The following is a 24,632-nucleotide window of genomic DNA, read 5'->3' on the forward strand; positions in this document are numbered from 1 at the left end:
GGCACATTTTGGTCCGCCGTCCCCCTCGCCACCGCCGCCCCCCTCCTCTGCCTCACCGCCCCCTCCACCACCTCGCCACCCTGCTCCTCCCCACCCACTGCTGCCGCTGTTAACATTTCTTGGCTGGTGGGGGTCCCAAATCCCTGCCAGTTGCAGCACCGCTGAAACAAATACCTTTTCTGGAGGGGATTTGGGACCCCTGCCAGCCAAGATAGGTGCAGCACTGGCCTCCGGCGTCACCACATTGCCTGCCCTGCTCTCTCTTCCCTCACATCCAGCACGCAATTTCACTAAAAGGAGCATGCTGGACATGTTGAGTGTAGTTGAATGTAACTCCCTTTGAGCTAGTGGCGAAGCTACATGGGGACCTGGGCCCCCCCCAATTTGCTCTGGGCCCCTGATTTGGCTGAAGCCTTTGTCCAGCGCTGGTCTCCGGTGCCACCACATTGCCTGCCCTGCTCTCTCTTCCCCTCACGTCCAGCATGCAATTTCACAAAAAATATTTTTGTAGCACCGGAAGTGGCGCACGCTGGGGGCTCCTGTGGTAGCCCAGTGTAGTTCCGGATTAGCAAGCGGTAAGCCCGCATTGGACTTACTGCCACTTTGTAAAAGACCCCCTGAATACTGACACAGTTGAGTATAAGTTTAGGCACTCAGCCTAAATTTTCCGGGAACAATATAGGACTATCGCCTCTGCCAGCTGGCATACGTGGATCCTGTTTTGTCCTATTCTTTTGTACTGTTATATGTAAAATATCCTTTCTTTCTTGCCCTTCTACTCTACTATTCTCATATGTATCTGCTATCACCCGGAGTTCTCTCTCTCTCTCTCTCTCCCTCTCTCTCCGGTTTATGTAAAACACATTGAGCCTGCATGTTTGTGGGGATAATGTGGGGTATAAATACATAAATAAATAAGCCAATTTAGAAGCATAAATCCTTTGAATATCAGACCTAATATTTTTAAAAATGAGGAACGGGAAAAGAGAAATTTGGCAACCCCAGAGGGCTGGAAGAGACAGAGGGGAGGGACTTGGTATTCAGGAGAGGGAAAAATGGAGGACATGAGGGGGAGAAAAGAAGAACAAGAGAAGCAAAGAGAACAAGAGAACAGAGAGGGTATGAGAGAGTTGAGAGGAAAGAAGTCATGTTTAAAGGGAGTGAAAGGAAGGAGCAAAGGTTGAGAGATGGTCAGAGGGGAATATGGAGAGACACAGAGAGAGGGGAGGCTAGAGACGAGCCATAAAAAGATGGAGGGGGCCAACAGGGATAGAGTAGAAAAGAACAGAGTGGGCAAAAGAAAGGAGGAAGAACAGGAGGATAGAAAGTAGAGGGGGGACCATACAGAAAGGAGGAGAGACTAACTGAAGGTGTTTAAATAGGAAAGGGAGAGTTTCCTAGAGGGCCACAGATAAGCGCAGGAAGATAAGAGGGAGAAGAGTAGAAGGAAGGATAAGTGTTATTTGCTTGCTTGTTTTTGGAAACCAAGGGTTAGGAAGTCATATCTGCAGTGGGACCAGGGGAGTCCAATTCAGCATAAGACCTGCAATAGATGAGGGAGATGGCATGCCTCCCTCCCTCCCACACCCCACCCCTACCCCTATGCTATGTCTATGGAGGGGAGGGCAGGGGAGGAAGGGCAGGGGAACCACAGGAAGGAGAGAAGAAAGAATGGCAAATAGGGCACAAAATAAGTGTGCATGAGGAAGATGAGAAGAGGATCAAAGAGCTGAAAGACTGGGAAGGGTTAAGGGGAAGGGGAAAGCACTGAGAAGGGTGAGATTTAGATAGCTGGGTGAGAAAAAGAGAGAGAAAGGGGGAAACTGGGATGGAATAATGGAAGAATAAGGTGAGACACTGAAAGGTGAGAGATTTTAAAGTTTGTATGAGATCTAATAGAATAAGAGGTAAAGGGAAAGGCAGATACTGCAAGAAGAAAGAGATAAAGATAGAAATTAACACAAAAGGTGGTGTTAAAGAGAAGCTGCTGTTCTCAGTAACAGTGATGTTTTGGATATGGAAGGTCTAAATCTGAACGTCACATTTGTTGTACTTCAGGGCACTGGAGTCTGAGGTTTTCACCTCATTATGATTAAAAGCCATAGCTTGACTGCATCTTGGGAACCCAAACCGAAATCTAGGCCAAGTCGGAGCATGCTTACCTCCACCCTATTCCCCACACCACATCCCAAACAAACACAGCACCATCCACCTTCCCCGCTAGTAACCGTGCAACCCAATAGCATCTCATTATTGCCAAGGAAGATGCTTGGTCAAGGCATGTAGAAAACCAGCCTGTTTCAGTTCTGTCCCCTTCTTCTCACTGTGTGACACTTTTCAGGAACGTCAAATGAAGCTGGCGGTGGGCATATGAGGTGTATTGTTGTATTTGTTTCATTTGGCAGCAACCCGGTGAGATACAGCCTAATCGTGTTCCACTTTAGGAACAGTGTATTATCCTATACAGAAATAGCTGCCTTCCGAACAGAGTGCAGGGCTTTTATTGTGCAATTCCGTTTTTATGATTTTTCGCAGCTGCCGTTAGTGATATGTATTCATTAGAGACTCCCACACATAAGAGAGAGCTACTGCCGGGACGCACGAGGGGTCGAATTCTGGAACAAATCACTGGATTTCTTCCCATTGCTTCACTGCACATGTGACAGCAATAACATGCTTTGCGAGACATCTGTGACACATGGGCTGAACATGGTCCCTAGGAATGGGTGACAAATTCTTTAATAACTCAGAATTAATAAGCTCAATATAACTCGGTGTTACGAAAGTGAGTAGCATCCGCAAGTCAGTTTTTAAAAGTCTGTTCCGTGTCTTCCAAAGCACCAGCAGGCTCAAGGTGATGCCCCACATTGCATACATGAGCTAAAAGTCTAGATCCTTTTTTATTATTTTTTTAAACATTTCATAGCACCATTTTAAAGCAAGATATTACAATCTAAATTGTACAGGGTTAGGAGAAAAAAAAACACCAAGACTAAACTCCAATTTCTTGGAATTAATTTGACAGCACTATCTGTGAGGAATGGATTAAGCTGATCATGTGACCAAATCACCCCCCCCCCCCCCCCGATATTCAGCGCTATTTAACCAGTCCAGCTGCTGACTGGTTAAATAGTGCTTATTCAGCTATCTACAGATATTCAGCAGGGGATAACCGGTTATCCCCCACTGAATATTCCGAATTAGTGGCTAGTGGATAGCTGGTTTTATTGGCTGATATAACCGGCTATCTGCCGATTTTTAAACCAGGTTTCATGGCCATATTTGGCCATGTGAAAACCTGGTATATCTTTGGCCGGTTTAAAGATAACCAGTTACGTCTGAATATTGCCTTAGCAAGTTATCTTAAAACCGGCAAATATAAACCGGATATTCAATCCCGTTCACCGGATAATGACAAACATTGAATAACCATGCGTAGCGCCCACTGTGGGAGTTATCCAGTCTAACTCCTGCGGTCTGAATATCGGCCCAACATTCCTAATTAGTAGTGACGCTCCCATACTTTTAATTAAAATGCTTAGCCAATTTGTCGACTCTACCCTTCAAAACATCCTATGATTTCTATTTTAAATGGCCCTCATCTCTGCATCCTGTCTATTCTCTCCTAGCCTGATGTCCTTCCCTTCATCAGGCAGGCTGGGGGGAAGGGGAAGGGGGGAGGGAAAGGAAGAGGATGGGGAGGAGAGATGTGCTTCCCTCATGACTCAAGCATCACAAGGGCCTTTGGTTCTGCTTGTATCACCATGTAAAGGGGATTGAAATAAAACTTATGAAAAATTAATAGGGTACACAAAGGTCAGCCAATCAAATGTTGATATATATGATTTTAGGAAAAAACAGAGAAATGGGCTCTTATTCAATAAGGATTGTTTCCTGCAGGCACAGACCCCATGATTCTATAAAGGTCACCAAAAATTGCATGTGCAAATTTAGGCGCATTCGTAATTACGCATGCAATGTAATAGAATAATGTGCCAATTAGAGCCAATAATTGGCTTTTTAGCAATAAATTATTGGCACTACTTAGAATTAACTGAGACTAATGCGCATAAAGTTAGGCACAGAATCTCCGCCTAAAATTTTCACGTGGTCCACAATACAGACCATGGAAATGAGAGGGTCATGGCCATTTTGAGGTAGAATGGGTGTGGTTTTGAGTTACGTATGTAATTACCAAATATGGGTGCTCCACACATAAATTTAGACTCGGGCATTTGTACCACATTTTCATTGGTGTAAATGGTGACACTTAAATTTATGCACAATCTCTCTGCTTAAGCCTCACCAAACTTTAGGCGAGGCTTATAGAATACCGCTTATGTTGATGTTTTTCAGTGCAAATGTTTTAGGTGCCAGAATCTAGCCCAGAAAGGGCAATTCTGTAAAATAGGTACTAAGAGTTAAGCACCTATTACCCAGATAAATGTTTAAAATAGTATAGTATTTACACACGTGTTCACACACGTGTAAATGCCAAAATTCCATCTAAGCACAATTCTGTAAATATGCACTTAACTTTCATAGTACATACTTGACAGGGTGAGGGTTTACACATGGGCACAACTTCCACTTACACACATATCCTATATAATAATTCTCACCTCCAACGTTCTGACTTGCTGCCTGGGACCGTGGCTCATTCCGAGTTGGTCTGCTAGGCTCCGTAGATCTGGCTGGCATCACCGTAGCCATTATGATGTCAACTTCAGAACCCGGGGGAAAAAAACCATGCCTCACAGCTGAACCATGTCCAGAAGAGGGTCGCTGGACATGGGTGGCTGCAGGGGATGCAGGGGGAGAGGAGGGTCACTGGACATGGGTGGCTGCAGGGGAGCCAAAGAAAACCTTGCTAGCGCCCGTTTCATTTGTGTCAGAAATGGGCCTTTTTTACTAGTCTTATATAATACAGTAACTTACGCACACATCACCAACACTTAAGTGTGAACATTTACACAAGCTCAATGGCAGGCATAAGCGCTTGTGCCTAACTTTTGTTTCGCTAGTGCTCTATAAAGAAAAGTAGCTGCCTACATTCCTTTATAGCAGGGGATCTCAACCCAGTCCTCGGGATACGCCTAGCTAGTCAGGTTTTCAAGATACCTACAATGAATATACATGAGATAGTTTTGCACAGAACTGAGGTAGTGCATGCAAATTTATCTCATGCATATTCATTTTGGATATCCTGAAAACCTGACCGGTTAGATGTGTCCTGAGGACTGGGTTAGAAAACATGCTTTATAGAATAGGCTTCTACCAAGTGCCCTGTTGTAGAATTGCCCTGGGGAGAAGTCCTTTATGAGTAAAACCCACACTGCTTTGGTCTTCACCCCCAGTACTCATGGGCCACCAATGGCTCAGGTTTTCAGGATATCCCTAATGAATATGCATGAAAGAGATTTGCATATCTACTACCTCCTTCCTGCATATTCACTAGAACACCTAGCCTGTTGACGGCTCTTGAGCACTGGGAGTAAAGACCAAGGCCATAGTGGGAAGTGACTGACAGAATTTAGTATCTTTTCAAACAGTGAAGGAAGTTGGTTTAAGTTTCCCTCTTTGTGGTGTCAGAGAAGCTAGGAGTAAGTAAGGAGAGAGCTTCTATCTGTAAAAGAGAGAGCGAGAGCAGCATTGTTACGAGATGTTAGCAGCCAATGATTGTTGGCTGTCTATCAGTTGGCTTGGCTGATTTTACTTCAAGAAGGTTGGGTTAGCCTGTAGACCCTTTAAAACTTGCAGTGTAAGTGCTTGCAATTTCCCAAACTTTGGCTCCCCATAAGACAGCAGACACTCCTTCCACATCCCCACACTTCACTTTCTCTGCTGAAGATCTGGCTGGGATCTATGAGCCCGTGGCATGTTCAAAGCATTATAGAAGACATGCCCTTTTTCAAACAGTACTTCTTGGGGGAGATACATTCAGTCATACCCTGTATGCTGCCACTGCTGCTTTCCCTAGCTGGCCACACTAGGAAGTAGGGCTGGAGCTGTAGGAAAGGAGGTAGGTAGGATGAGAATGAAGACCTAGAAGCTGGGGAAGCATAGGGACCAAGATAAGATCTGACTGGGGGTTATCAAAGGGACTAAGATTATGGAGAAATTATTTAATTTCAGCAGCAATGACAACAGATTACCAGACAATTACAAAACACTGATTTTTATTTTTACATTAAAAGACTTTTATACCACTTCTGCCTTGTGATTGATAGTCTGCTGTTATGGCTGCTGATCATAGCATCACAGATTCCTGCTTCTCACTTGACCCAGTTATTTTATTTCAGCCAGGTATAAATGCAAAGAATTCCATGAGTTTTGTGTAGACTGAGAAACCAAGGAGTCAGAAGGAACAGGTGATTGGTTTGTGGTGCTGCTGTCACATCTGTGATCTGTGAAACCTGCTATGAATATATTAAATCTCAGCAAGAATCCCTTCCTGGGATATTCAGTGCTGTCAGGCCAACCCACTAAGCTAGGTTAAATTGGTCCACAATCTCCCACAAAACAAAAGGACATTAAACCCGGTATTTTGCTGGAGATAATGTCACTGCATTAGTGCTGCTGATAATGGACAGCCCAATGTGGGCAATGAACTCTCTACCCACTCTGGCACCAAGACAGTCGGCCACAATATAGTTGAAATGAACTTTTAAAATAGCGTTCATATTTCTGCCTGGTAAAAAATGGATTTAAAGCTGTTTTGTGTTACTTCTGAACTGAATTCTCCCTGCTTTCCAAAACGTTATACATGAGGATTTATTCCACAGTTATGTGCAAAGTTCACAGCTTTGCTAACAACCTCTTCCTGTTGCCAACACTACTGAGCTTGAGAAGATGGTTGGTGTTCCACCTCACATGTCTATTGTCACAGCTGTTGCTCAGTCTGTTTGCTCATTTACAGAAATTCTATGTCAAGCAGCATCACTAGTGCTGTCTTCCGGAAACATCATCCTAGCAACCCTCTGCTTTCCACTTCTCCATCAATGTCAGCACTAGACCCTCCATTAATTGTTATTACAGATCACTGGTAGCCAGCCCGTTGTGTTTGTTCCAACAGACAGGAATCCTCCTGCCTTTGTGTCTGAATGACCTCTCTCAATGAATCAGTTACTGACTTTCCTGCTCTGCTTCTTTCTGTCTGTTATTCTCTTGCTTTCTGCTCTTTCCCTCTTCTGTCACACAGGGGCTAAGGTTGCCAACTGAATCCAGGTTCACCTGACAGGACTGATCCAGTCCTGGGTTTACCCCACTGCATGTAGGGAATTGTAGTCTTGCTTTTCTTAAAGGCTTGCAAAGGGGAAATCAGGACCACAAGTTGACAGAGAGCTTAAATGAAGAACTGCAACAGCCTATAATCATGGGTGGGGATTTTAATTTACCATTAAACTCTGCCCTTGATAGATTTTCTAGTGTCAGAATTCATCCCAGAAGAGCTTGGAAGGCCTTGTGCTCAATGGAGACTGAGTTAGAATGGGTAGACATGTGGCATCTCCAACATCCAACCAAGAGTTTACTTTTTACTCTATACCCAATAGATCCCACTCATGATTCAAGCTGCTGATCTGTTGTTAGTGATCTGTAACCTGTTGTTAAAATCGGCATAGTACCCAAACTTTGGCTCCCCACAAGACAGCAGACACTCCTTCCACATCCCTACACTTCACTTTCTCTGCTGAAGATCTAGCTGGGATCTATGAGCCCATAGCATGTTCAAAAGTTCAAAGAAGAGCGACCAAAATGATAAATGGGATCCAACTCCTCCAATATGAGGAAAGGCTAAAGAGGTTAGGGTTCTTCAGCTTGGAAAAGAGACGGCTGAAGGGAGATATGATTGAAATGTAAGTGGTGTAGAACAGATGGATGGGATGAACATAAGAGCAACCATACTGGGTCAGACTATTGGTCCATCTAGCCCAATATACTGCTTCCAACAGTGGCCAATCCAGGTCACAAGTACCTGGCAAAAACTGAAATAGTAGCAACAAATTTGAATTTAAAACTTTTACATTTTCCAGTGTCCATATTTCTTACTCCTAAGGAATTATTTCACTAGTTTTGAAATTTTCCACTTTTGGAAAAGATCTGTTATTTACCATTAACATCCCAAGAGATAAAAAATGGAGATAGAAGCTCAAGTGGAGTTGGGTGGTTCAGCTGTTTTGGAATCTTCTGATATTGAGATTTCTGGTAGAAGTACTTCACTAGTATCATTTGTTTTCTTCCAGGATAAAGAAGCCGATCTGGGACTGTTATAGATCTCTGGATACTAATTTCCTAGGTGTAAAAGTATCCATTTTTCCAGCTGTCCCTTGATGGATGCAGCTTAGATGGAAGAAGTTTTTGTCTGCGTATCAGACTGCTGTTTTTGTGACAGCATCCTTTCAATTATGTTCCAATTTAAACCAAGGATTCTATATAGCGAGACAAGCTACCCATGCAAATCCAGTCGTATTCTGGATTTGTGCGTGTGACTTAATTATTATGGATCCTTTTACAAAGGCACGCTGAAAAATGACTTGCGGGAGTGTAGGTGTGCGCGCCAATCCATTTTTTAGTGCACCTGTTAAAAAGACCCTTTTTTTATTTGACGAAAATGTACGTGCGGCAAAATCAAAATTGTTGCACGTCCATTTTGGGTCTGAGATCTTACCTAGCGGTAAAGAATCCAGGCAATAATGACCTATGCGGGTCAAATTACACTTGGTGCACATCTGTTACACACGGACAAAAAATAAAAAATATATTTTAGACGCGCATATCGGACATGCGCCAAAAATTAAATTACCGCAAGAGCCACGCAATAGTGGGCGGTAACTCCGTTTTGGCACATGTTGGGCATGCATAGACGCTTACGTGGCTTAGTAAAAGGGCCCTTTAATAAGTCAATTAGCACTGACAATTGCCACTTAACAAACATCTTTGCATGATGGCTCCCTAATTAGAAATGGCTCTTCAGACATCAGAGAAATACTAGAAAGAGCCTCAGCAAAACCTGCTGCTATGAAAAATATGACAAATTCCATCACATATTTTGGTTTTTTTTTTTATATTTCAAAGTGCTAAATAAACATCTGTTCTTTTGCTCATCCTGTCTTCCAGATCTGGGTCTGATAGTGGTGGGCAACGCTGCAGTCCCCATAGCTTCATCCAAAGATATTATCTTTTATTGCAAATGCAGTGGCATTATTACAGAACTCAGCCTGCAGCAAGATATGAATTAAAGTGAACCCTTGCGTACAGCAGATATTTAGGGAAACATATTATTTCATAAATCAAAGACTGTTCTCATAGTCCCTGAGTGAAGTTTAAAGGTAGCCACTATAATTACACAGCACATGGCACATAATAGCGCTGATTTAATAGGGTGATAAGCTGACATCAGGGAGGTTAGTCTCCAAAGTAAATTCTAGGCCGTCTGGATTGTCTACCCTCCAAAGTCTGTAGCAAGGAGCAGTGCTTCTCAATCCAGTCCTCAGGGCACACCTAGGTAGTCAGGTTTTCAGGATATCAAAAGTAAAGTGGTGCGGTAGCTGTGTTAGTCCACTTGTAAAGGTAATAAATAGAAATAAATGAAAGCATAGAAAAGAAAATAAGATGATACCTTTTTTATTGGACTGACTTAATACATCTTTTGATTACTGTAGTTTTCGAAGGTAACCCTTCTTGTTTAGATCGGAAATAAGCAAATGTTGACAAATATCAGAATATAAAGTGAAACACAGAGGCATTCCGATGACAGTCTCACAGGAAAAGGGAGGGGTAGGTTTGGTGAGAAACAGGGAGAGCTGGGTGGAAGAGAGACAGAGAGAGATGTATGGCAGATAAGAGAGTGACAGTGCAATAGAATTTTATGGTTATTACATCTATACAGTTATTGCCTTACTGCTAAAAAATGTTCTCCATCAATGTCTGAAGCGGTTATTGTTCCCTTGGAAAAACCTGGTAGAGACCCTCTATTTCCTGACAATTAACAACCTATCTCTCTGCTTAATTTTGAGTGCAAAATATTTGCTAAAGTTATAGTGGACTGACTGGCGTCTGTAATTGTTCAAATTGTTGCTCCTGAACAGAGCGGTTTCATCCCCAATCAACTTGGTATGGACAATTCTAGAGTATTTAATCGTGTACCACATATTTCTAAACTATTGAATGTTCCAGCTTGTGTGATTTCTCTTGACGCAGAAAAGGCCATTCGACTATGTCAAATGACCTTTTCTGTTCCATGTTTTTAAATGGTTCAAATTTCTGGATAATTTTATTATGTTTTCTGTTTTATACTCTGCACCAACTGCTAAACTGTTAATAATTCCTCCCTTAAGGGTGCTTTTTTTTGTTGTTGTTACATTTGTACCCCGCGCTTTCCCACTCATGGCAGGCTCAATGCGGCTTACATGGGGCAATAGAGGGTTAAGTGACTTGCCCAAAGTCACAAGGAACTGCCTGTGCTGGGAATCGAACTCAGTTCCTCAGTTCCCCAGGACCAAAGTCCACCACCCTAACCACTAGGCCACTCCTCCACTAAGGTGCATCGAAAAATGGCCTGTGCTGGTGTAGGCATGTGTATTGGATGCGTGCAGGACCATTTTTCAGCATGCCTGCAAAAAAAGGCCTTTGTTTTTTTGGCCGTAAATGGACATGCGGCAAAATAAAAATCAGCGCGTGTCCATTTTGGGCCTAAAACCTTACCACCACCCATCGACTTAGCGGTAAGGTTTCATGCGTTAACTGGGCGGTAATTGTCAGCGCATGTACACTGCTGATTACTGCCCAGTTAGCGCCACACGGTAGAAAATAGAAATTAATTTCTGCCGCGCTTTTTGGACGTGCATCAAAATTAGAATTACTTCCTGGGGCATGCGGTAGCCGGGCGGTAGTTCTAATTTGACACACGTTGTACGCACGTAGGCACCTACGCAAGGGCCCCTTACTGACTCATTTAGTTCGTTCAGAGGCATCGAGCAAAGTTTCCCTCTAGCCCCTTTATCGTTTCTTCTTTCCCTGGAACCACTTCTCATTGCTATTAGGGAACATCAGGGCATTGAAGGTTTCCCATCTGGAAATTCTTCTATTAAGTTGTCTGCTTACACAGATGACGTATTGCTATACATTACTAATCCTGAAGTTTCATTACCTCATTTATCCAATCGAGTTGACCATTTTAGTTCCCTTTCAGGATACAAAGTGAATTGGACAAAAACTGAACTCATGCCCCTTAATATACACTGTACCAAATTGCATATTGAATCTTCTCCAATTAGATGGTGTCCTGATCAAATTAAATATTTAGATATATATTTTTTTGGTAATACATGGGAAAATGCACTTAAAATGAATGCAGATTTGATTCTAAAAAATAAAATCAAGAATCTTGTAATACTTGGTCCCCCTTACATCTTAGTTGGTGGGGTAGGATTGAGACAATCAAAATGGTTATAGCTCCTCGTGTTATTTGCATACTTACCCCCTGTTTACTAAGCCACGCTGGCGGCTGCTGTGTGCTAATGCCGAAACAGCTCATTCACTTTGCATGGGCTGTGTTGACATTGCCACGTGGCAGCTGCTAGCGTGGCGTGAGTAAACAGGTATCACGATTGTGCCCATGTTTTATGCTCTCATTCATTTTGCCACCTGGTGGTCAGACCTAGTGGCTGCAATGGACTGTCTGCTTGCTGTTTCCCAGGTTCCAGAAATCATTCAAGTCCAGTCCGGATCTTCTAGCCTTCCAGACTGTCTTGGGCTTTTTGGAATTAAGCAGCAACCTTACCTGGTGACCTCCCTGGTATTTTGCCTTTATTAACCACCTGGAAACTTTCTAGTTTGCCTTTGCAACAAAGGTCCTCAGAAGAGTTTTCATCTGTGAGAGTTTGTTGCAGTGTTAACCTTTCTACTTTCAATTTCAGCTAGACCCTGCTTGTTTCCTGGTTTATTCTACTGTTTGCTGCCTGCCCATGACCTGCTTGTTTCCTGGTTTATTCTACTGTTTGCTGCCTACCCAAGACTCTGCTTGTTTCCTGGTTTATTCTACTGTTTGCTGCCTGCCCAAGTCCCTGCTTGATTCCTGGTTTACTACTGATTGCTGCCAGCCTATAGACTCTGTTTGGTTCCTGGTTTCCCTTCTGCTTTGCAGCCTGCCAGTAAGACTCTGCTTGATTCGTGGACTATTCTCCTGCTTATTGCTTCTGTTCCAGTCCAGCTGCTCCAGTCCAGCCTGTGCCCATCTGTCTGGGGTCTGCCTTGCTGCCTGTTTGGGTGGTTCTCCTGCCGCTGCCGGTCATTGGTAGTGGCCCAAGGGCTCACTTTTCCGTACCAGTGTGACAGATTGTGACAACAGGGGAGTTAGTATGCTACCTTTTCAGTTTCCTAAACTTTTTTTTCAGGCAGTAGATAAAATTATAACATCTTTTCCCTGGAAAAATAAACCAGCTAGAATTTATTTGTCAAAATTACATTTACCCAGACATTTACCCAGATGTGGCTTGGCATCATTCAAAAGTTGAATCTTCCCCTATTTGGCTGTTAATTGAACATTTTCTTGTGGATCTTGTTCTCCTGGACAAATTACTAGCTATGTCCTCAGCAGCTTTAATTGCTAAATGGTCTATTATTTATGATACTGTCCAGGCCCTTCTTTTCTTTGACTCCACATGTGAGTCTCGCATCTCAACCTCTATGGATGCCACTGTTTGGGGTCACCCTCGTGTAAAAATTGGATCCAGACCTTAAATTTGGAAGGATTGGGTTTCTCAAAGCATTTTTTGTTTTAAAGACATTTGCACACATAAAGTCATTCTCTCTTTCGAGGACATTCAAAGTAAATTTAACTACCCTGTTAGCTAGAATTTTAGATATCTTCAGTTGAAAGTTCCTATTACTAAATGCTTCATAGTAATACCATGTTGTATCAGTCTCCAGAGGCCCTAACTATACTTCTCTCACTTTCTAGGCCTAAGGTAGTTGCATCAAAAATTTATTCTGCATTACTTCCCTCTAGAGATCCAAAATGTAGTGCATTGCAAAGTACTTGGGGGCCTTTATACTAAGCTGCAGTAGGCTCTATGTGCGTGCAACGTCCATCAAAATGAGACTACTGCCAGGCCAGTTTTGGTGGGAATTTCAGATTTGGCACACAACCATAATGCTTGGATGAATTATTTATTTCTGCCTACACATCATGGACATAGCTACGTGGGGCCACGGGGGCATGCCCCCCAGATTTGGCCCTGCCCCCCCGCTGCCGACCCTTTCGACCCTCCCTTCCCCCCGCCGCCAACCCTAAACCGCCACCACCGTCAGGTACCTGTGCTGGCGGGGGTTCTCAACCCCCGCCAGCCGAAGTCCTCTTCAGCGCCGGTCTCCTTCCATCCAGATCAGCTGCAGCAACGCGCCGGCCAGGAGAACAGCGCTGAAGAGGACTTCGGCTGACAGGGGTTGGGGATCCCCGCCAGCACACGTACCTGATGTCGGTGGCAGGGTAGGGTTGGTGGCGGCGGGAAGGGGGGGTTGAAAGGGGAGGGGCGCCGGGGGAGAGTCAAAAGTGGTGGGGGAGGTGGAGGCAACGGGGGGGGGGGCTAAAATGTGCCCCCTCACCTCGGGCTGTGGACCCCCCTCCTGCCAAAGTCTAGCTATGCCCCTGCTACGCATACCAGTTTCAGTGATAATCAGCACTTGGTGCGCACCAACCGGTCACCGTGTGTGTAGGGCATGAGCCGTTACCGCTAGATCAATGGGTGACATTAAGGTCTCAGGCCGGTTTTGGGCACGCTGGTTTTATTTTTACTGCAGGCCCTTTTCCCATCCCATTTAAAAAAAAAAAAACGTTTTGTAGATGCTGTAAAAACTGGCCTGGTATGTGCCCAATACACGAGCCTACACTACCGCAGGCCACTTTTTACCTCGGCTTAGTAAAAGGACCCCTTGGTCTTTAGACACTAATCATTCATTGTCTGAGAAACTTTGGAAACAATTCTGGGTCAAAACTGTGAAACCAATTGCTTCTGCCCCTATTTTGCAATTCCTATATCTTTTAGCTCATAAAACATTATGGACACAGTCAAGCAGCACAAAGCTAATCCAACCTTGTCCAATTTGTGCTGGTCTTGTAACAGCAATATTGGTACTCTTGAGCACATGTTTTTTTCATGCCCGGAATTATGTTCCTTTTGGATTGATATGTGGGACAGGATTTGTGAGATCATTCGAATTACAACTCATATTTCATACAAAATTATCATTTTCCATTTTGCCTGTTTATATAGTATTGTACAAGTTATTTGACAACCTGTAAGCTATTGCTTTCTCCACCGTCATTCATAATTGGAAAACCCATAAACTAGTCACCTTTTCTTTTTACTGGGCTTCTATTTGTAAAGTACTTAAATATGAAAGAATATTAGCAGAATTCAATAATTCATAAAACATGAGATCCCTTGAATGATTTTTGTAATGTAACCTAGTTTATTTTGGTAATATCATTCTATTTTCTTCTTGATTGTTTTATATTTTATTATCCAGATTGTATTTACTTGCTTTATCTCCTTTCTCCTAGTGCTGTCTTACCAATTGAAGGCTATTAGCAGTATTTAGCTAATTGCTATTAATTTCAAGTCTTGTGACTGTTTATTGTTCTATTTTGTTCTTCTGTGCTGTATATGTTCATTTATATTATATTAAAATCAATAAAACTTTTTGAACTAAAAAAAAAATATGCTACTGTGTTAGTGTGCGTTAATGCACATTATTTCTGCAGGTTCCATTTTGTGCAATGGGAACTATTTACTAATGAAGCTGGGTCCTCATTTCGGTGGGACTAAAGGTGACCCCTGAGGTCATACAAATAAATAAATTTGAGTGTCTGTGGTTTCTCTGCATGCATTTCACTCTGTTCCCCAAACCACAGCACGCTGATAATCCCCATTTACCACTACCCCCTGTCACCGTCCACTCAACTAGTTTCTAACCCAGTCAGTCACTTTAGGGCCCATACTGAGGGCACTCAGTTTATTCATCAGTTACCTATATGGAACTGTGTCAAAGGTTTTACTAAAATCTAAGGGCCCCACATCTGGCGCTGTCCCTCAATTCACCAGTGATAAACTGTTATTAAAGAAAGTCAAATTGGACAATATGGGGCCGATATATTCAGACCGCGGGAGGCAGCCCAGCTAATTTCCACGGTCTGTGGTGAGACCAGATATTCAATACTGGGCCATTTCCGGTAACCAGCATTGAATATCCAGTTTATTTTTGGCCAGCAATGTACTAAATATTAGCGGATAGCCAGTTAAGCACTATTTAACTGGCCAGGAGCTGTTCCTGGCCAGTTAAATAGTGCTGAATATTGAGGGGGGGGGGGGGTTCAGAGTTTTGACCCAGAACTGTTTCTGATGTTTCTCACACAATGAATGATTAGTGTCTAAAGACCAAGGGGTCATTTTACTAAGCCGTGGTAAAAAGTGGGCTGCGGTAGTTTAGGCGCATGAATTGGGCACATACCGGGCCAGTTTTTACCGCATCTACAAAAAATGGGGGGGGTGGGGGGGTTAATGGGACAGGAAAAGGGCCTGCAGTAAAAATGAAACCAGCGCACCCAAAACCAGCCTGAGCCTTTAACACCACCCATTGATCTAGCGGTAATGGCTCACACGCTACACACACGGTGACCAGTCAGCGTGCGCCAAATGCCGATTACCACTGGAACATCTGACATTTTCCTTTCCAAAGTGTTGGGAAAATGTGTAATTTTCAGCTACAGATTTCCAGCAAAATCACAGCATGGAGCCTGCTTTTGAGGCTGTGGTAGGTACTCTCAGGGTGTAGATTCTTTATTAGCAATATTGGACATGAGTGCTGCTTTTGATACAATGGATTATGCTCTTCTGCTGCATAGATTGAGGTTGTTGGGTATGAGAGGCACAGTGTTCTGGTTTTCTTCATTTCTTAGTGGGAGATCTCAGGCAGGTCTGGTGGTTAGTCAATGTTCCCAAAAATATCCCATCTTGAGTGGTGTACCACAAGGGGTGCTGTTATAAGTACATAAGTATTGCCATACTGGGAAAGACCAAAGGTCCATAGAGCCCAGCATCCTGTTTCCAACAGTAGCCAATCCAGGTCACAAATACCCGGCAAGATCCCAAAACATTTTATACTGCTTATCCCATAAATAGTCGATTTCCCCCAAGTCCATTTAATAATGGTCTATGGACTTTTCCTTTAGGAAGCCGTCCAAACCTTTTTTAACTCCGCTAAGCTACCCGCCTTTACCACATTCTCTGGCAACGAATTCCAGAGTTTAATTACACGTTGAGTGAAGAAACATTTTCTCCGATTCGTTTTAAATTTACTACATTGTAGCTTCATCGCATGCCCCCTTTTATCATCTCTCTTCCCCCCCCCCCCCCCCCCCATGGCATGTGTATTCCAGAAAGTGGGACTCCAGTATTTTGTCTATACTGATGATATTCAATTTCTGATACCTTCGGGGACTGAATGTTTGATCAGGATAAAGAAATTCTACACCTTATTGGTCAGGCAGTGGATGCTGTCCCGTTGGACAGTGAATGCTGACTTTGAAGAAAACTGAGGTGTTGTGGATGCATAAGACTCTTTTAGAATGGTTCTGAGGTGGCAGCAGGTGGAGCTCAGCTGCAGATCTATCACAAAGTATGGGACCTAGGTGTTGATTTGGAAAGGGTTCCTGTCTTTTCAACCCAAGATTTCAGGACTATAGAAGGGTTCATTTTATCATCGCTGTCAACTGAAGAGGATTAGGGATTTGTCAGGTTATTATATCCCATAATTAGTTCTTTTCTTGACTATTGTAACATTCTTAATTTGGGTCTCCCCTATCTGTCCTCTTTTCCCTTCCCCTCCCCAGCATCTGCCGATGTCAACCTCCTTCTCCTAGCCTGCATAGCACCAAGAGTGAAGGAATAGGTTCTTGCCACCACAAAGGCAGACTTAGTTCAGCTTTGGTTCTCCAAATCAGTGCCTCACTGGCTCAGTCCTTAAGCCGGCCTTGTCCTTAATATACATTAATATCAACTTAAACCAGTGGTTCCCAAATTGTGTGCTGCAGCACCCTGGTGCGCAGCAGCGAACTCTCAGGGGTGCCGTGGCACATTGCTCCCTATTTTCCCCTCCCACTGGTCCGGCATCTGCCGCTTCCTGCTTCTACCCCCGCCGTTGCTGCAATGCTTGCATCTTACATTTTCGGGTCATTCGTGATTCATACAGGCACTGTGAGGACTTCCCTCTGCCATGCCCGTCCCTCGCAACAGGAAGTTGCATCAGAGAAGGACGGACGCAGCAGACTGGGAAGGCCCTGGAGTGCCTGTGTGAATTGCAGACCACCTGAAAATGTAAGCTGCAAGCACTGCAGTGGCGGCAAGGGAAAGAGAAGGAAGCAGCAGCAGCAATTCTGGACCTGCAAGAAGGAAGGTAGTGAGCGATGCTGGATTTAGGGAAGGAGAAGGTGTGCTGGTGTGAGAGGAGGGGGCTGCAGGGAAAGGGAGACCCATGTGGCTGGGGGGGGGGGGGGAATGCTGCGAGACTCATGTGGCTGGGGGAGGTGCCACAAACTGAAAAAGTTGGGGAACCACCGACTTAGACATTAAAAGAGTCATATTATGTTAAAGCAGTTTAGCAAATGGGCCCCTCAGTCTGTTGCTCAGTCTTGTGAATTAGAGTTGAAGAAATGAGACTGGATCCACATTCCACAATAATGTGGGATCACTGACTACATGGATCTGAGAATGTAGGAAATCCAGGCACAGAAATAAACCTGGTACCTCAGGTCTCTCTGCCTATATCCACTGCAGGAAAAAGAGCTGCAAAATGTGTCCTTGCAGTGGAGTCTGGAGGGGAGCCAATGCCGCTGCTGTCCTGGATTTCCTGACACTCAAATGAGAACCTGGAGGGAAAACAAAGAAATGGAATTAAGAGAACTACCTCTAAATTACCTCAGGGCTGGCACAGCTCATTGGGAATGTCACATCATTTATATTGCTAATCTTGTTTTAGTGGCCATCAGGATCAACCACCAGGCCAAGAATAAAGGAGACCAATTACAGCATGGATAATTATTACCACTGCCAGGAGCTGATATTGAAAATCCCATATTAGCTTTACAAATTATTTCAATAATGAATGTGGAGAGGATAAAATGCATTATTTTGTAGCTTTATTGCTTTAAAAAAAAAAGAAAGAAAGAAAAGTAAAATGTGACAAACATTTAAGCTGATGAATAGGTGGAAATACCAGGCTTTACAGGGATACCATGGATTGGGAAGGCATGGGGTAACATTCCTGCTTGCAGTTTTACTGATGCATCTTAATCCTATCTTGCAGCCCCCATCCCCCTCCCCCCCAGATATTCAGTACTGGAACCCACAAATATACAACTTTCCCAATGCACCTTAATCCTTCCTGAATTAGCCCTGCTGTTCTAGCTAAGTGGCCTCCTAGCCCAGCTAGGTAGAATAGCTCTGCCTGGAAGGCAGCTACGTTCCAACCTAAAGATTATACGTTCAAGATTGGCTTGTGCCTGATAGCTATTCACAGGGAAAGAGTTAAGATTATTTTAAATTTTACTTTCAGGTATTTCAAAAGATAACAATCCAAGAAACCTCTTGCTACAGAAAAAAAAAGAAGTAATTATACATAACTAATGACAAGAAGAAAAAAAATGAAATCCCTATAAATTAAAAATTATTCCTTCTTAAAGTCTACAATCAAGGAAGGGAGACAAAGTATCATTCAATGAAGCAATTGTTATACACAAAATGCGAAAAGAAACTAAACCTAAGCTAAACATCACATTGCGGAGTTGGCATTACTGGCAAAGGTAAAGGTGAAGCAGAAGATGTAGCAGTTTTACAATCTAGAAACTGAGTCAAATGTGATGGTTCAAAAAAACCGTACTTAGTAGAATTTAAGTACACATTTACAAGGAAAGTTCAGCCAAAATAAACCCTTTAGGAATTGCTGATTTCTCTTCTGCATGGTGCTGCTGCTCAGGCCATTCCCAATTCCAAAATGGTGCTCATGACCTTCTGTGGCAATCTTGTGACGCTGCCACAGGAACTCACTGCTACCATTTTTTCAGTGTGGAGGAAGGGTACAGGAGCAATTCAGGATGCTCCTGTCCTGAATACACCACTACACCAACAGGCAAAGGGCCTACCATGAGGGGGAGGAGGGCAGAGTGGTGGAGGCCCAAGAGGGGGGATGTGCTTTCTATCAGGGTGGGTAGGAGAAGGCTGGTCTGCAGCGGTGATGGCAGGTGGAGGTTACAGTTTCAGGTCGGATTCAGTGCCGAATCCAAAACCGAAACAGAAATTTGATTAGCCTCTGCTGGTAATGTCATAAAAATTAGCAACATTCTATTCTATATAACCCTAGCAATAAACAGTGGCTTTCGCCAGGTCTACCTTAGTTACAGTTTATGGACTTTTCCTCCAGGAACTTTTCCAAAACCTTTTTTAAACCCAGCTACATTAACTGCTTTTACCATTTGCTCCAGCAATGAGTTCCAGATCTTAACTATACATTGAGTGAATAAATATTTCCTCCTATTTGTTTTAAATGTGCTTCTAACATCTTGGAATGTCCCCTAGTTTTTATACATTTTGAAATAATAAATAATCGATTCAGGTTTACCTGTTCCACTCCAGTCAGGATTTTATAGACTTCTGTCATATTTTCCCTAATCTGTCTTGTCTCCAAGTTGAAAAACCCTAGCCTCTTTAGCCTTTCCTCATAGTGAAGTCGTCCCATCCCATATATCATTTTTGTCCCCCTTTTCTGTACTTTTTCCAATTCTGCTATATCTTTTTTGAGATGCAGTGATCCAAATTGCACACAATATTCAAGGTGCGGTCGCACCATGTAGTGATACAAAGGCATTTTAATATTCTCAGTTTTGTTCTCCATTCCTTTCCTAATAATTCCTAATACTCTATTTGCTTTCTTAGCAACCACTGAACACTGAGCAGAAGATTTTAACATATCATCAACAATGACACCAAGATCCTTTTTCTGGACAGTGTCTTCTAATGTCTAATGTCTTCCCTACATGCATCACCTTCCACTTGCTCACATTTATCCCAGGATTCTATATAGTGCGACTGAAATGACGAGCACAAATCCAGTCGTATTCTGGATTTGTGCACGCAATTTAATTAATTAACTCAATTAGTGCTGATAATTGCCACTTAACATTCAATTATTGACACTGGCATTAATTAGAATGCTAAGTGTATTCTATAAAGTGGTGTGCATAAATTCTAATGCGTGCTGCCAAAAAGTGGGCATGGCCATGGGCATGGAATGGGTGGGTCGTAGGCATTCTGAAAATTTAAGCGCAGGGTTATAGAATATACCTACTCCATGCCTAACAGGTGCTGATATTTACTCCAAGTTTCACTTGATGTAAACCATGGCGTAGCTACGTGGGACCATGGGGGCTTGGCCCCCCCCAAATTTCCTCTGGGCCCCTGGTTTGCTGTTTCACTAAAAGGAACATGCAGGACATGAGGGGAAGACAGAGCAGGGCAGGCAATGGGGCGGCAACGGAAAATGGATAACACTTTGCTGACGGGAGTTGGGGATCCCCGTCAGCCAAGGTATTTGCTGCGGCTTTGGGTGGGGAGTGTCAGGGTGGGGGGGGTATCAGACCAAAATGTGCCCCCCCACCTCGGGTCCCCTCCCACCGCAAGATCTGGCTACACCCCTGGACGTAAATGGAAATGCCTAGAGTTAGGTGCAGGCATGGCCGCAAGGTGTATTTTATAAACCCATTAGGTATATTCTATAAATCTAGGCACTGATTTTTCAGGCGCCATATATAGAATCAAGTACTAAATGTCATCAGTCATTTGGAGACACAGAGGGGCATAATCGAACGAAAGCGTCTATCTCCATGGGCGTTTATCTCCGAGAACGGGTCCGTGAAGGGGCGGACCGAACCGTATTTTCGCAAAAAAATAGACGTCCATGTTTTATTCGACAATGTGTGAGCTGGGCGTTTTTGCTTTTCAGTGATAATGGAAAATGAAAGCGCCCAGCTCAAAAACGAATAAATCCAAGGCATTTGTTCGTGGGAGGGGCCAGGATTCGTAGTGCACTGGTCCCCCTCACATGCCAGGACACCAACCGGGCACCCTAGGGGGCACTTTTACAAAAACAAAAAAAAAGGTAAAAGAGCTCCCAGGTGCATAGCACCCTTCCCTTGTGTGTTGAGCCCCCCAAATCCCCCTCAAAACCCACTGCCCACAAGTCTACACCATTACTATAGCCCTAAGGGGTGAAGGGGGCACCTACATGTGGGTACAGTGGGTTTGGGGGGGTTGGACGACTAAGCATTAAGCAGCACAATTGTAACAGGTAGGGGGGGGGATGGGCCTGGGTCCACCTGCCTGACGTCCACTGCACCCCCTAACAACTGCTCCAGGGACCTGCATACTGCTGCCTGAGAGGAGGGTATGACATTTGAGGGTGAAAATAAAAAGTTGTGAAACATCATTTTTTCGTGGTGGGAGGGGGTTAGTGACCACTGGGGGAGTCAGGGGAGGTCATCCCCGACTCCCTCTGGTGGTAATCTGGTCATTTAGGGCACTTTTTGGGGCCTTATTCGTGAAAAAACAGGGTCCAGGAAAAGTGCCCTAAATTCTAGCTACAAATGCATACTTATTTTCCATTATCGGCGAAAGGCGCCCATCTCTGTTCGGGTGATAACCACGCCCCAGTTCCGCCTTCACCACGCCTCCGACACGCCCCCGTCAACTTTGTCCGCATCCGCGACGGAGTGCAGTTGAAAACGTCCAAGTTCGGCTTTCGATTATACCGCTTTATTCGTTTTTGTGAGATAAACGTCCATCTCCCGATTTAGGTCGGAACTTGGGCGTTTTTCTCGTTCGATTATAAGCAGGACAGTCATGTATGATCCTCTTGCAATTTTTCATAGTTCTGTTGTAACTGAACAACTTTGTGTCATCAGCAAACTTGACCACCTCACTCATTATTCCCATTTCCAAATTATTTATAAACATGTTAAAAAGCAGCAGTCCAGACACAGATCCCTGGGGAACCTCACCGTTTACCCTTCTTCATTGAGAATATTGACCATTTAACCCTACTCTCTGTTTTTTTTTTTAATTGATTCTTAATCCACAGTAGGGCACTGCCTCCTATCCCATGACTTTTGAATTTCCTTATCATTCATTTATCAAATACCTTCTGAAAATCCAGATATATAATATCAACTGGCTCACCTCTATCCACATATTTATTCATATCAACTATCCATAGGGTCACCATGAGTTAACCTTGACTCAATGGCACATAATAACAACAACAGCTTTATTAAGTTACAAAACTTGGGCATTGAATGTTAAAACTTATTCTGAAAATAACAACTGTGCTAGGTATTTGGCCAGTGGTCTAAGGGCAAAGTGCAGAGCATTTAAAATATCTGCAATTCACTCTGAGGAGGATGCTACTGTATTACTCAAAATAAAGAGGATATTTTTCAACAATTTGTTCATTCTGTATTGATTTGTATTAGACTGCTTCCTCTACCATGAATGGAAGAATGGATTTATGCTTCAGTGAGCTGGTCCAAGGCTTGAAGAGGCAGTATCTGTGAACTGAGATCCATAGAGACTGAGGAAATGAATGCTGTCATAGGCTAATTAAACTACCAGTAAGTCCCTCGAGGGGACTTGGCAGAATTTTGTAAGAAATTAAATCTTTTCTTTCCACAAAGCTGCTTAAACTATATCCAGAGTTTCTAAAGGAGGGAAGGGAGAAGCTAGGTTTACCTTCTCTGAAGCTATGATACATTTACTGGCAAAGGGCCCCTTTTACAAAGGTGCAGCAGTGTTTGTAACGCAGCTAAAAATTAGCGTGCGCTATCCATGTAGATGCTTCTAGGAATATTATTTGCATCTACATGGATAATGCACGGTAAAAACACTAGCACACCTTTGTAAAGGGCCCCCAAAGTTAGTGGAGTAGCCTAGGGGTTAGAGCACCAGACTAGGAGAAAAGACAGCAGGGTTCAAATCCTGCTTCTTTGGTGTTGGGCAAATTTATTAATCCTCCATTCCCTCAGTCTCTAAGAGCAAAGACCTACCTACTGAACCTGAATTGTAACTTACTAGGGATGGGCGACCCAAAAAGTTTTCCTTTCATTTTATTTCCTGTGTTGTGTGCAGCATTATTCATTTTGTTTTGTTTTGGTTAGACTTTATTTTTCTTTCAGAAGCAATGGCATTAAAAATATACACTTTTTCCAAAGAGGGGGCACTTTTTAAAAATTGGGTGCACTATTTCAGAAAGACTGCACCCTCTTTGTAAATAGTGTGCACGTGTGCAATAGTTTGCACATTCACCATGGTTCAGGCACGTGCACACTTCTTGCAAAGAGGGCATACTCTTTCTGAATGAGGATGCAATATTTGTAAATACTGTGTCCTATTATCGGCAAAATGGAAAAAAAAAACTTAAGGAATTCTTTTACCAAGCCATGCTAAAAAGTGTCTGATGTTGTCAGCACGTGGGTTTTCCATGTGCTGTGGCCACTTTTAGCATAAATGGACACCTTTCCATGTTATTTTGTAATGGCCGTGCGCTAATTTCCCCATTAGCTTGTGGCCATTACTGCAGGAGCCCTTACCGCCACCTATTTAGGAGACAGTAAGGATTCCCGCACGACTCACACGATAATCAGGTAGCGTGTGGTAATGTGCCTGAGCTACCCAATTAGCACAGGCACGCCTACTCTCCGCCCATAGACACACCTCCGATACTGGAAAACAAAAAAATATTTTCCACTGTGAGATTAATGCGTGCTAAGCAGAAAACTACTGCAGGACGCCTTTAGCACATGGTAGGCTTCATTAGGCCTACCGAGTCTTAGTAAAAGGGCCACTAAATGTTATGTTTTTCTGCTTGTTCTCATTTGTTAATGACAGAGAATGACATGGGATATGACAGCCCATCCCTATAACTCACCTTGGACATGAGTTTGGAAAGACAGTAAATAAATGAGGTTTCCTTTTCTGACGTAAGCTGTGAAAACTGTAAGTCGCAATAAACATAAACACCTATAATTCCATATAAAATCTGACCCTTGCATTCTGAAACAATACTTGAGGAAAGATGTATACAGCAAACTCCATATGCACTAAAAGTACCAGAACTGAGCCACTGCTTGTATTGTTGCTTGCCTGTCTTTTTAACATCATTCATAGACATCTACACTTTGCTCAAGATAAGGACTGAAAGAAGCACATATATTGTGAGGTATTTTATTTATTTATTTATTTATTTATTGCATTTGTATTCCACATTTTCCCACTATATGGCAGGTTCAATGAGGCTTACATATTGCTAAAAAGGCAGTTACAAAATTTAGATTTGTAGAAGTCTAGTACATAATACAGAAGTACAATAAATGCTTAGGTTGATATATTAGCATATTGTGATAGAGGTTAATATTATTGTTTTCCATTTCTGAACTTTTCGTGATGTATGGTGGTGTGTGATTAGGCAGATCCAAGGGGGAAAGACTTCTTGAAAAGATGCGTTTTCAGATTTTTTCTGAATTGTAGGTA

Source organism: Microcaecilia unicolor, chromosome 6, assembly GCF_901765095.1.
Source record: "Microcaecilia unicolor chromosome 6, aMicUni1.1, whole genome shotgun sequence".
Taxonomy (NCBI): Eukaryota; Metazoa; Chordata; class Amphibia; order Gymnophiona; family Siphonopidae; genus Microcaecilia; species Microcaecilia unicolor.